Here is a 15079-nt window from a genome sequence, read left to right as displayed (position 1 = left end):
AATCTATCATAGTACTTACCTGTGATGGGGGCCCTAGAGACCATTTTTCCTTGAAAACACTAGCTTTTCCTCCTACCTTGGCCCTCCCCATCACTGGCATATTTGACTGCTGTCCTGTGGGGTCCTGGAGTTGGACATCTTTTAAGAGGTAAGAAAGTCAACTCCCCCACTCTGATCCCTCTATCAAAGCACTCCCCTTATTAAAAATGATGCTGGTGTACTTGTCTTTCTCATCAGCAATATGGGTATCCCCCAACTTCTTCTGGCTGCTAGGTTTTCTCTTGGTTCTCTGAGGATTCACCCTTCCCATTTTGTCCACTGATCACATGGTGGGGGGAAATGAAGAGGATGAGGGGGCTAGCATTTTCAATAACATTGCTGAGATTTTTCTTCTTCTTTTCATTGGAAAAAAAACAAACAAAAAGATCATATGGAGAAATGCACAGGAAAATGATAAAAATGAAGAAACCATTAAATATCAAAGAATGAGTCTCCTGGACCCAGGCTCCCAGTTAATCCTCTAGGACCATAATCTCCACATCGTGCACTTGGTGCTGGTGCTTTTCTATCTCATTCCCACAACCTTCTGCTCAATCTTCAGCTCAGTCTCCAGGATTTTTGCCGTCAAGTTTCTTAGCCTCTGAATCTGGAGCAGGATCAGTTTCACTGATGGTCTGCCCATCCTCAGAAGTGCTTTCCATAGTCTGGTTGCAAGAAGTCAGGCAAGACTCCATGGCCACCAGTTCCACAGGGCTTGCCACCATGGCTATGTTGCCCAAGGCCCCCATCCTATATGGCATCTGAGCTCAGTAGTGTCAGGTTGAATGAAGGGTGGATGATCACTGCATCAGGTGAGCTGCTCTTGGCAGAAGAGACAATAATTGCATAGCAGAAGAACTGGGAACCAAAAGGCGGTGTATAGACAGACATAGGGCTAGAACCCTAAGGTAATCATGGCAACATTGTCTGTGGTGAATGACTGGCCCATTAGTGCTTTAGAAATGGACAAGATGATGGTGAACTGAGGCTGCTGGGCTCAGGATAGTGCTAGAGACCAGGCACTGGAGGCAAGGCCTTTTTGCTGATCTGGAATTGTTCATGGGCATCAGTATCACATTCTGCACTTTCTGAGATTTCAGCCTGTAGTTCTGTGCCTGCTTCTTTTGCTCCTCCAACTGGAGTTCTAGGTCTGTCAGAATATAGAGAAAATGTTCTTCTTGCTCTGTCTTGCTCCTCCTGTTGTCTAAAACTTTCTTTGATTCACTGGGCCAAAGGTGATGGCAACATTGTTAAAGACAGCAGAATTTGTAATCTGAAAAGGCACCTGATAGAGCCTTTGCCAAACATACCTGAGCAGCTCCTCTATTTCCTTTTGTATGTTGCTGACTGCCTCCTTCATCAGCTCCACATTAGCTATGCCCTTCCAGAATATCAGGGCATCCTCTGAAATTATTTCCGGATCTCTCAATCCCTCTCAATCTCTCAATCAGTGGCCATGGTGGCAACTGCTGTGAGAGCTGAGTTCTACTTCAGCCCAGCCTCCTCAATACTTTCCTCTGGAGGAGTCCTCCTTCAGCTGAAGTGCATGTCTACACCATGCTTATCTGCTATCCTGGCACTAGTGTTCGTGCACTGCTAGTCAGGAGGTCAAATTTGGTGCTTCTTCAAGTATTGGAGCAAACCTTCTCATGCTGGTAAAAATCTATCTGCTCAGAATGTATCATTTTTCTCTATACGATCTCATCATGATGAATGGCTCTTTTCCAGTTCTTCAGGCTTAGAATCTTCAGACAGAAAAATACAATTTGGGGTCTGATCTACTGATCACTGAACTTGACATACTTCACATTAACTCCTAAACATGCAAACTTCTTCTAGAAAAAGAGGGCTTTCCCCTCCCACAGGTGATAGAATGAACAATTTCCACTCTTCCTTTGCTTCTGTGGTGTTAGTATTAGCCCCTTCTTCAATTTTGTGTATTGTGTGGGTTTCTATGGCTACACCCATTACATTGTTCTTTGACTCTGTTTCATAAATCCCTTGCTACACAGGCTGTAACTATATGATCATTGGAGTTTTGATGTCTTCAGGGTTCTCCCCTTTTTACCCTTCCGTTGGCATCACAACTACATCCCCTACAAGGAAACTCGCTTTAGCATTGGCCAACTTTCACATGAAGTCAGGAGGCTGAGAACTCATCTCTTGTGGGTGAACAGTCAGGTGAAAAACTAGAGTCAAATTGCTAGAGGGTGAACTTTTAGTAAAGAAATGCAAATAACACAAGTCAGTAGTGGAACAAGTAAATAGCAGAAAGAAAAGAAGGATTTACAGGCCATTAGAGTTGAGAGAAGTGATTTTGTTTGGGATATTTTTAGGTTGAAGAGATCCTATATATAGAAAGGAACCAATGGAGAGGAAGAGAAAGAAGATGCAAAAGAAAGAGAGAATGATGGAGCAAAGTCCCAGAGAAACTGGAAGGGATGTAATCCAGAGCACAGGAAGAAGGGTTGGCTTTGGCAAGCTGTTTAGAAGGTAGCAAAGTCATCTACTTTTTGTTCAATGTCCTCTGGGATAATAGGCTAGGTCTAACGGTGTTTTATATTCTCAGAGGGAGACCAGCCCCCTTCCTAGGTAGAGCCATGTTGGAAAAAACATTTTTAGGAAGATAAGTGCTCTAAGGGTTGCACTCAACTCTCTTATTAATTGGGATTAGAGAAAGAATTTGCAGCTACCACTGAGGATCATCCTATAGGGAGTCTTGTCACAATGGGAGTACCTTGAAGGACAAGTTTATCACAGAACGGAAACCAATATTCCTCAGAAAAACAGAGACTTAAACAGAGTCCACTAGCAACTTCTCTGGCATTTTAAGGGCTTCTCAACATGGTTGTAACCTATTTTCCAAACTTATACATTCCTTCATACAGTCTCCAGTTCAGACAAATTGTCCTTGCTCTTTCCTTGTGCATGACATTCTTTTTTTCCATACTTTTGCACAGACTGTTCCTCATGCCTGGAATTCACTCCCTCCTCACCTCTCATTCTTACAATCCCTAATATCCTTCAAGGCTCAGTTCAGACACACCTCCTACAGGAGGGCCTTTTCTGATCTCCCTAGTTGCTAATGTATCCTTTACTCAAAATATTTCACAACGCTGATTGGGGAATGTCCCACCTGATTCTCTGTTTCAGGCAGAACAAAATATTCCTTCCCTTTACTCTCCAAACATCTCACTACATGCATTATAGCTGCTAGGGTTCTGTGCTCTAGACCCTTTTCCATTTCTAGAACCATAATAAATCAATACTGCCTTGCTCCAGGTAGAAGTTTCTTAATCTATTTCCCTATAACTCCACTCACCATTCCTGTAAATTTCCAAAACAAAATACCACGCCCTATCCAACTGTGCCTTATATGTATTTTCCCCTCTTGTTGGAATGTCAACTCCTTGAAGGAAGGGACTCTGTTTTCATATCTGCATTTGCAGTAGTTTTTGACACTTATTAAAAGCTTAATAAAAGCATTCATTCTTTTTCATTCTTGCTATCTTCCCTAAAAGAATGCACTCCTTGACTGCTTCATTCTGGTCTTCATCATCCCAGGATTTAGCACAGTCTGGCAGTTAGGAGAGGTTTACTTAATATATGCTTATTGATGGATTGATGTAAAATCTTCTCTTGGATGAAATGTTTTGTAAAGCTGAAGCATTCTCATATTAGGACAAAGCATGGATATTTCAGTATATTCCTAACCTTCTAAAGTCAACAACTAGGTTTTCCCACTTCTAACCCTTTTTACTATATTTGAATGAATATTGGGTTAGATAATCTACTGGTCTGTTCAAGTCCAGTTATTCTTATATTTTAAGTCATTTCTTACCAAGCATTTGCTTATGTTATACAGACCTAGCATATGGCAGAGGATTCTTGTTGGAAAAAAAGAATTAACTAATCACTGTTTTAAAATCTAAGAAAAAGAAAAAGCAGCAGGTTATGCAGCAGAAAACTACAAGAATTCTTCACTTTGTGTGTGTGTGTGTGTGTGTGTGTGTGTGTGTGTGTGTGTGTGTGTATGCCATGAACCCCTTTGTCAGTGTGGTGAAACCTATGGCTCCTTCCTCAGAATAATGTTTTAAAATACATAAATTATAGAAGATTGCAGAGGAAAATATTTAAATTGAAATGCAGATGTTAAATTTTTTTTTTAATTCACAGGCCCTAGTTAAGAACATTTCATATAGAACAGGAATCCTCAGTCCATGACACACTAGAAATGGTTTTGAGGGGCACTCACCATGTTAGAACAGTTAACAAATATAGTTTACCTTTTTCATTCAGGAAATGCAACCACATTCTTTGTTGGAGTAGACTTGAGGAGTCAGGAAGTAGATAGTAACAGTCTGTATTCTCCCTATTGGGCAAAAGACAAAATAGTGGAGTAGAAAAAAGAGAAGAGTAGAAAGGAAAAAGAAGAGGGGAAGCAGTAGAGGCATAAAAGGAAACTGGGGAAAGATGAAAGAAAGAGAGAGGGAAAGGAAAATCTAAAAGAAGAGGAAGAGGAAGAAAGAGAGGAAAGAGCATTTTCTTACTTTTCCCTAGAGATTTTATTCCTTTAAGATGTCTCTGTTTTTCATAACTTCTCCATGTCTTCCTCCATTTCTGAACTCATAAATCCCTTAAAAGTTCCAAGTCTTTTCCTTTTGTTTTTGTGTACATTTGTTCTTCCAACTCTACTTTCTATCTTATTTGGCTATATACCAATTCACCTAAAGGACATGGAAATGGCCCAATTTTCTAAGTCAGTCTTCTTGTATAATAATAGCATATGTCTATACAATCAGTTTCCTTGACCCTAGACTGACAAGAAAGCTTCTAATCCATTCTGATTTAGGGGAAGAAAGAATTTATTATTGTCTCAAGAAATTTTAAATTAAAGGAAATAAGTGAGGACTTGTTATGCCACTTCTGAAGGTTGTTGACATCTGCTCTGAATCTAAATTTATTGAATCATGAAATGATGAAGATATTTATTGTCTTTTCCACAAATTTGTGTTCAGCATTTATTCAACTTAACTTGTCAAGATCACAAATTAAATAGGATAACATCTAAGAAGACACAAATAGACAGTTACAAAAAACAGATGAGAGATTTCATTTGAAGAATCTTCATCCACTTTGGTCTTAATTGAATGTATTGTGTACAGTAGTGCCTCCAAGAAAGAAAGATCTCAGATTCCATTACGCTACTGATTTATAGGGTTCCATATGAATTCCTAAGGCAATAATTAGAACCTCCCTCCTGCCCCCCGCACATACACACACAGAGACATCTACACGCAGTAATTTCACAAGAATCTGAGGAGCTGTGAAGTGTTTTAGCCTCTTCATCACAAGCTGTTCTTTGCAAGTGATCATCAATGTGCAGTTATAAAAAGGACATTTCAAATGTCTTCTTTGCACTACTTGCTACTTTCATGGCTAAGAGGAAAAGATGATGTGACTGAATTATTGACAGGAATCTCTTCAGTGTGCCTCATGCTGTATTTATGATGATTTCATTACATTTCTTTTCCCCTTAGGGTTTTATGATGAACTTGTGGAACACGCAAGAACTAAGGAAGTCATTTCTTCTAATTTCCTTCTAATTTTCTGCTCCTCAATGGAAAAAGGAAATGTTTAGGAGTCATCATTCACCACCACCACTCCCAAGCCTTCCCATAATTCTCAGAGAAATAAAATCATGACAAAGCCACAGGGGATTAGAATGTGAAGACTGAAAAATTAATGCAAATTCTACAGAGCTTAAAGTTCAAAGTGTTATTTTTAGCTCAATTGAGTATTGGGACCACTGCTAAGAAGGGTGATTGATGAGGCAGGATGCTTACAGTTGTAAACCATACAAGGAGCTCCATCATCCTAGTAAATGCATTTCCTCAAGTCAAGAATAATCAGGAAGCAAAACATCCTACCTCATAAACAAGAAAATAAACAGGCGGAATGTACCAGGATAGAATATACAAAGTAAAATCAATAACTGTGGGCAATTTGAAAATATTTCAAAATACTTTACTTCATCTCTATGAATAAAACTGTTTCCAACTTTATATTGCATAAATAGAATGCTACAAATTCAGACTCAGTGAGGAGGGCACATTGTGATACATGCGTAATAAGTGATTGTAGCTATGAACAGTAAAATCTCACCTTAGTTCGCTTGTATGAACTGACACTGGGTAAAAATAAATGGATCTAGGAAAATATTTTACATAATAATCAAAGTAATTTAATACTAAAAGGAAGTTAAATTCTGAATAACTATCATGGTCAATCTTGCTCCCAAAAAATAGATAATGAAATAGATCTCAGCAGAGGTGAAGGACCATAGGTGCTAAAATCTGTACATAAAATTTTAAATATAACTACTGTATCCAGGTTTTTTTTTCCTTTTGACTTAACTGTTTGTTGTTTTTATAATGGAAAGCTCAACTCCAGGTAAGGAAGAGGAATTGCATCTCCAAAAAAATAATTGGATATAAAAAAAGATATCAATAAAACATTGAAAGTCAAACAAAAAAAGTGTTCTACAACTTATGACAGGACAGGGGAAACTGAAGTAGTTATATACATAGCCAAATGACAATACTAATGTTTATCTAGACAAGATGTGATTTGCACATAACTTTATATGTTCTTTGATACATGGTAATTGCTGCATATTTATGTACCATTGATACATCTGCTTGTTAGCTATGCATAAGTTCACTGTTCATCTATTTGCACATATGCTACTGTTTATGCATGAACTGTTATTACATATATCAACTTATCATATTTTTGTTTTATTTCTTCCATATATTGATATAACATACACATGCAATAAATATACTCTTCATGTAATTGAGACTTGAAGGCACTAGAGAATATCCATATTATGAGACTGGACAAATATGTTCAAACTTAACTCAGTTGATTTTCTGGAGATAGCAAATGTTTAACTGAGGGGAGGAGGGAGGAGTGGAAAGGAGTTGGTTGTTGAAAGCCAGGACCATCAGAGGAAAAAAAAAAAGTATTTTTAAAAACATACACACATTCACATCCAGTAATCCCTTTATGAGGTAAGATTAAATGTCTTGGGTGAATTAGAAAGGAAGTAATGGTCTCTGGATGAAAATAATCTGCCATATTCCCATAGTAACCTTAAAAAACAGCAGAACACTAAAAAGAAGTCCACTTCATTGAGACCACGCAGAAGACAGATTCAAGGAGAAATGCACATCTGGATGAAACACATTTGGAGGAAGGCACATCTCTACAGAGATAGAGGAGACACCCCAAGAAAATTATTTGAAGCTATAAGAACAGAAGCAGAATGGTGTCAGCTGCCATGAAGAATTCAGCCAGAACCCTGGGAGAAAAGCTGGCTTAATCCAAGGAGGGTTAGGACAGATACTACAACCGTTAAAGCCATCCCCTGGGACTATATACCCCAAGTTCATAATTATGCATCTGCTTTCTCCACTTGGGTTACTTCCTGGGAGTATGAAACCCTCCTGTTTTGTTTTTTTTTTTGCAATTGCAAAGCATTTTAGTTATTCAATGTGGCAAGAAATCTTCCCTGAAGGAAGTGGAATGTTACTCCCACTACACCAGGCTTTTTAAGGTCTTTTCTGACTAGCACCTTGTTTTTCCTTTCCTCTCTGGTGTCAGAGTTTGGCTGGGTTGGTCATTGACCTCATTGGCACTTTCCAATTTCCTGTGCTCAAAGGCTTCAGATAAGACACTCTTTAGGATTGGCTCCTGCCCTAACTGGAAGCATATAAAAGATTCCTGGCCGAGGTTTGGGGTTGGTTCATCATGAAACTTCTCACTGCTAAGGTCCCATGCTTGTGTCCATATTCCTTGCCCCAGTCCTGACTCGCTGATGACTGGAGTCTTTGCCTGGATTTCTATAATGGATATTGAGAGGAAGGTGGTTCATTTGCTTTTGCTGCCTCTAACCCCATCCCTTCAGACTTCCACTTTTCTTTTTTTGGCCATCCCCTGACCCTAGAGCTGGCAAGGTTATAGTCACAAACATACCTTCCCTCATGACATAGTGGCTTGAGCATTGGGAGGGGGAACCTTTTTCTCTAAATTTTGATCAATGCAAATTGGAGTTTTTTAAAAGGAATTTTTACTTTAAAAAAAAAAACAAACGGAGAAACCTAGGAGTTTAAAATGACTCCTGATCCATGCTTGGCCACTAACTAGCCATGTAACCTTGGGTAAGTCAACCTCTTTGGGCCTCAGCCAGAAAATGAGAGGGTTTCTGAACATGCCAGCCTTTAATGTCTGATGATCTTTTCATGTTTTTCTTGAATCTTGCACTTGAAAGTCAAATTTTCTATTAAGCTCTGGTCTTTTCATGAAGAATGCTTTAAAGTCCTCTATTTCATTGAATATCCATTTTTTCCCTTGAAGTATTGTACTTAGTTTTGCTGGGTAGGTAATTCTTGGTTTTAATCCTAGGCTTTGCCTTCTGGAATATCATATTCCAAACCCTCAGATCTCTTGATATGGAAGCTGTTAAGTCTTGTACTATCCTGACTGTGTTTTCACAATACTTCAATTATTTCTTTCTTACTGCTTGCAATATTTTCTCCTTGACTTGGGAACTCTGGAATTTGACTACAATATTCCTAGGAGCTTTCCTTCTGAGATTTCCTTCAGGAGGTGATCAGTGGATTCTTTCCATTTCTATTTTACCCTCTGGCTCTAGAATACCAGGGCAGTTTTCCTGCATAATTTCTTGAAAGATGATGTCTAGGCTTTTTTTTTTTTTTACCATGGCTTTCAGATAGTCCAATACTTTTTAAAATTATCTTTCCTGGATCTATTTTCCAGGTCAGGTTTTTTTTTTTAAATGAGATATTTCACATTGTCTTCTATTTTTCATTCTTTTGGTTAATTTTTATAATTTCTTGATTTCTTAGAGTCATTAGCTTCCATTTGCCCCACTCTAATTTTTAAAGAATTATTTTCTTTGGTGAGCTTTTGGCCCCCCTTTTCCATTTGGCCAGTTCTCCTTTTTAGAGCATTCTTCTCCTCACTGGCTTTTTGGACCTCTTTTGCCTTTTAGGTTAGTCTATTTTTAAGGTGTTATTTTCTTCAGCATTTTGGGGGTCTCCTTAAGCAAGTTATTGACTCATTTTTCACGATTTTTTTTTTTGCATCACTCTCATTTCTCTACCCAATTTTTATTCTACTTCTCTTCCTTGATTTTCAAAATCCTTTTTGAGTTCTTCCATTGTCTGAGACCAATTCATACTTTTTTGGAGGCTTTGGATGTAGGAGTTTTGACTTTGTTGGCTTCTTTTGGTTGTATGTTTGATCTTAATAAAAGAAGTAAGATTCTATAGTCTGATTTGTTTTTCTATAGTTTGTTTGTTTTTCTGCTTTTTGCTCATTCATTTTCCCAGTCAATTATATGACATTTTTAGCTCTTTGTTATGGTAGGACTCTCCTTCCAGAGTGAAGAATACATCCTCCCCAGCTTCAGGTGTTTTGTGCAGCTATTTCTAGGAACCTGTAAACTTTTAGTTCTTCCAAGGTTGTAAGATCAAAGAAGAAGCATTTACTCCTCTCCTGGCATATGCTCTGGTCTGTGAATGACCACATGCACCCTTTTTCTTCCTTGGAACTGTGAAGAGCATTCCCTCTTCACCACAGCAACAAGCTCCACCACACCAGCACTTCTCCTCACCCCGAGACTGTGACCTAGATCCAAACACAGGCAAAGTAAGAGAATACTGCCTCAGCACCAACATAGAGATCCCTGCAATCTCTCTGATCAGTCACTAGTTTCCCCCACTTTCTGTGGGTCAAGAGCTCCAGAAGTAGCTGCTGTAGCTGCAGCTGCTGCTGCCACTGCCACCACCCTAGGGCTGGACCTGGGGTGAGACCATGCTCCTCTCTCACCCAGGTCCCATAGACCTTGCCTAGTGATATTTAAAGTTGTCTTTGGCATTTCTGGGTTGAGAAGTCTGGGAACTACTGCAGCTGCCCGTGATTCAGTCCCCTGAGGCCTGTTCTGGCCCTGTCTGTGCTGGCATGGTCTGCACTGGACCATACTCCTCTCCCAGCCTGGTGCAAGAGACCTTTCTTGTCAACCTTCCAGGTTGTCTTGGGCTAGATATTTGTTTCACTCTATCATTTGGTGGGCTCTGCTACTCTAAAATTTGTTTAGAGTCATATTTTATAGTTATTTGGAGGGATTTGGGAGAGAGCTCAAGGAAGTCCCAGCTTTCACTCCACCATCTTGGCTTTGCCTTTGAAACCCTTCTTTTTTAAAACAATATTTACATTGTCTTTAAAAACAGTGTTAACTACACAGACATTTTTTAGCCTGAATATGCTTATTGGAACTGAAGTCTAGAAGTGACAACTGTGGAAGAAACATCTCTGGAGAAGAAAAAGAGCTAAATTTAACACTGAAGCATTTTGCAGAGCACTATCTCTAACTAGGGGCTCAGAGCTAAAAATTTAAAATACATAGAGAGCATTTTAGTTCTTTCTATTACAACTTACCAGAATTGTAAAAAACAAATGTATATATACATGAGCCTTGAGAAGAAAAGCTAAGGTTAGGAAGTCAGAAGAGAATTGACCATAAAACGTTGACATCTTTCTGTGATCTGTGGCAAAAGAACCTAAAATTTTTAGTCAGACTAACTTAGTGGGAACTCTCTCAACACTCTGATAAGCAACAAGAATAATGCTTTCAGGTTATTCCAGAATAATTAGAACAGTCAGTACTCTAATTTTCATTTGAGGACAGTTGAACTTCTCATGTCTAAATTTTATATCTTTCCCAGCACCTTGCATAATGTTCCATATATAGAAGGCACTTAATAATTATTTCTTATATTATTGTACATATATGACTCACAGTAAGTTAGATTCACTGACTTTCTCAGCCCTTTATTTTTTTTTTGTTTTCACATTTTATTTTATATTCATAGCTTTAATTTATTTTTTGCTACATTGTTTTTTTTTCTAGAACACAAGATCCTAAATTGCATGGAAGGAACTTGGATTTTCACTATAATCTGGAAATTCTGCAGAGTACCTGGATTGCTCTTTGGCAAGTGGGAACACTGAACAGATGGGTGATCCTGCAGATATTGTAAACCTGTGCCATCGGGAATATGCTGCATATGTTGCCATGACATGACGCTGACAACTGTAATAATGATTACTCTTCGACATGAGAAGACGAAGGAGGAAGAAAGGAAGGAAGAAGAGGAATAAATCTCAGAATCTTAGAGCTGGGAGAAATCATAGAGGCCGAGTAGTCCAAGTCAAATGTGACCAAGAATTCACCTTATAACAATCCCAGTTCTCATCTAGCTTTCATGTGAAGATTTCTAGTGAGGAGATCCAGTTCGCTGCCAGGACAATCTGTTCTCCTTTTCTCAATTGCTCTATTGTTAGGAGGTCAGAAATGAAAAGATATGAACTGTGTGAATCCTCTTCTGTATTAAAATAGTGTCGAGCTTGATTTTGTAATCCGTACTGGACTTTGAAGTAGCAAGCTGTGGTCTCTCTTGTTACAGGGCTATATTTGTGGGGTAGGAGTTAATAAATTGGCAGTGACATCTGAGATGGCAAATTTAATTTTGAAATAGTTATTCATTCATCTTAATAGAATAATGAAATCAAATTACATACATAGAAAGACCACAAAGAAGGGAAGTAGCCATCCCTACTGCTGCTTTTCATTTACTTGTAATATCTTTTCTTTTCAATTCTGTGTTTGCTAATGGGAGGTAATGAATCTTGTTTTAGCATGTTAGCTCAGATTTTGAGCTACAGATTCTCCAGAATCAAAGAACAACCTTTGTCCAATTCCCACCTGAAAATAGTCGAGATGACACCCAGCCTCTGAATGAAGATCTCCAGTGAAGAGTAGCCCACTCTACTTTTAGATGTATCTGATTGTGAAGAATTTGTTTCAGGTTATGCCACATACACCTTGCCCCAAATCTGACTATCCATAATTTACCATGGGAGAAAAAAGGACAAGCTTAATCCCCCTACTACATAATTTTATTTAAATACATGAAGACAGTTATTATGTGCACTGTTTCCTCACTCATCCTCCACCCAGTCTTCTCTTTTCCAGGCTAAACCCCACCAGTTCAATAGCAGATGTTCCTATAGCTTATTATCTGGTTCTGATCATCCTCTGAATGGATTAGCCTCACTGTCCTTTCTAAAGTGTGGTACCCAGAACTGAACCGGATACTCTCAATGTGGTTTGAACAAAGTAAAGTAGAAATAAAGCCTGTCATACAGAACACATCGTCAATTTCAATGTTATAAAGAAGAGCATTCATCTTTTTCTGTTTTTCAACTTGTCCTTAGCTTCTGGTCCACTAAACCCCCAACGCCCCCCACACCCCAGATCTTTGCTTTTCTACAGTCACAGAATCATAGAATTTTAGAGTGGAAGAGACCTCACCAGACATCTCTTCCAACCCCTAACCAGAAAGGCTCTGCACTGTAATACATACAACAAGTGGTCATCCAGTCTCTCCTCTAATTAAGGACACAACTCCCAAGGCAATCCATTCCCTTTTGGACAGCTCTAATTATTAGGAACTTGTTTTTCTTTTCCCCTGATTCCTAGCCTAAATTCAACTCTTTGCAACTTTCTGCTCTTGATTCTACCCTCTGAGACTAGTAATATTACAAGTAACCCACTGTTATCTCCTCCATTCTCTAAAACTTTCAAAGCAAATTCTGCCTCTTCTTTCACTATCTGATTATATAACCTGCCCTGCCCTGATAACTTGAAATAACAGATGGCAACTGGGTACTTTGCACCATCTCCTCATTTATTATGAGTTTCAGCTAATTTTTTTGGTTATTTTTGCTCTAAGCCTCACCTTGACCTCCTCAAAAACCCATTCTGGAGTCAGAGTAGACTGAAGAGGGTGAGGAAATGTCAAAGTGTAGTTCATTTTTAATCTAAAGAGTAAGTCAATGGCATATTAGCGCATGGGGAAGAAATCAGTCCTTTAAGTTTAAGCTTAAAGTTGATTTTTTACGTAGCATATTAAAGTTTCCAAAATACTTTATCTCATTTGATCCCAATCGTAAGTATTATCATCATCCCCATTTAAGAGATTAGGAAATTAAGGCTCATAAAGGCTAAGTAAACTTATCCATGGTCATAAAATTAGTGTCAGAGGTGACACTGCTCTCTCCTGTCTATAAGTCTAATATTACTTTCACTACCCTATTTGACCTCCTTTGAATAGAAAACATGAGAAGCAATGTACTTTTATAATATTTATAGCTTATATGCATATAGCATTTTAGGTGACAATAAAAGCATAAAAGCTCTTATTTTGCAGAGAAAAAGAGAGGCAAAGTCACTTCCCATAGTAGCTAATAACTACTGAAGCAAGATCTCTTGACTCAACTTGAAGTCTTATGCTTATTTCAAAACACCAACTGGTCTCAGTATCTTAAAGAGAACACAACAGCCAGTGAATTTATTTCTCTATTGATTTTGTTCGTAAACTTGTTGTTCTTTTTTCCTTTCTTTTTTATGGTATCTAATTAAAGTGGAAGTTTCATGGAGATGAATAAAAACATCTAAAGCTATATATTTCCAAGATTCAACTTGATATTATTAAACACAGAAGCCATATCCCCTGTAGCTTATCACAAAACATTTACTGATCCAAGGCTGCCAGAGTCAAATGAATATGACATCACACCCACCCCTAACCACACAAATAATGTTACATGTTCTGCTAAGTGATATTTATAATTATTGGACCAGAGAAGGTAATATTAAATAATTCACATGAAAGCTACTATGTCAGCCAAGTGTCATGTGGTTATATGTTACCCTGAAACCTAGGAAAAGCAGTGTGGAAAAAGAAATGAACTTTGTGGATTCAAGTCCCCATTCTGTCCAAGTGACCTTGGGCATATCATTTAAACTCCTTAGATCTCACTTCCCTCATCTATAAAATAAGGAAGATAGACTAAATGGATTCTGTGAAGTCCCCTCAGGATCAAGATTTTATGATCGAATGAGAAGGCACTGAATATTTTTGTACCTTTAAAATGAGGGAGTTGTACTCAAAGGACTCTAAATTCCCAGCTCTAAATCTATGATCCCATAAATTGACTGTATTTATCCTTCTATTCATTTAAGACACAGGACAGTGAGAAGCTGTGTGCAGCATTAGCTACTCAGAAGATATACTATTAGTAAGAACTACTTGATAGGATAAAAAAATAATGAATTCTGAGGAGGAAGAAATAGATTAGAATCCTGACTTTCCTTGCCCTTGGTCCTAACCGGACTTGAAGGTCAGTGTGGTTTCAGCATTAACAAGCCATCTTTGAGAAAGTGACCAAAGAGGAAAGATTAGATTGAAACAGCGGTTTGAGTCACAATTGTGTACCCCATCCCCCAAACACATCTCCCAGTCAGTCTTCAGTAGACTTATAAGGAAAATATCATTGCTTCTTCTGGTTCCTTTTCCTTCAAGGTAATATTATGTGTTGCCAGATTTATCCCTTTGACAGGAGAGATTTTGAGAAGACATTAATGCTTTTTCACAATGAGAACTAGTGGGCTTTCTTTGAAAAGTCTCTTTCCAATCAAGCTTTCTCACTCTCCACTCTGACCTGAGGCACAGTGTTCATTAAACCCAATAGAAGTGTAGCACTTGATGATGACCTTCAAAAGTCATCACTTTCTGAGTTTCGTCTGTCCTCGTTAACATCAAGAAAGTTGTAAAGTCTGGGAAAAAGCCAGAAAGAAAATAACCAGGCAGAGTCTGGAATTTTCAATATAGCATTGCTGGAGAATTATAATGAAATGAGCTTATAATATTATCAATTAGTATTATTAACATCATCTACAAATAATTATTGAGTACCTTCAAAGTGTATGGCATATATAGTACTATTTAAGGGTTCTTAGATGTCTAATTGCTGTGTCAGAGGTTGTAATGGTAGAAACAGCTTGAGTACACCTGGGGGGACTTTTTCACTTTCTTTGGCTTATATG

General features: G+C 38.2%; 1 pseudogene; it reads right to left on the bottom strand.

Moving 5' to 3' along the window:
- Positions 1-512: 512 nt before the first annotated feature.
- On the bottom strand, positions 513-3244 carry LOC140512331 (glucocorticoid modulatory element-binding protein 1 pseudogene; annotated as a pseudogene).
- Between the last annotated feature and the right edge of the window lie 11835 nt (positions 3245-15079).

The sequence above is a fragment of the Notamacropus eugenii genome, chromosome 6, assembly GCF_028372415.1.
Source record: "Notamacropus eugenii isolate mMacEug1 chromosome 6, mMacEug1.pri_v2, whole genome shotgun sequence".
NCBI lineage: Eukaryota > Metazoa > Chordata > Mammalia > Diprotodontia > Macropodidae > Notamacropus > Notamacropus eugenii.
The sequence above is the reverse complement of the archived record's forward strand: the minus strand, read 5'-3'. Positions and strand labels throughout refer to the sequence as shown.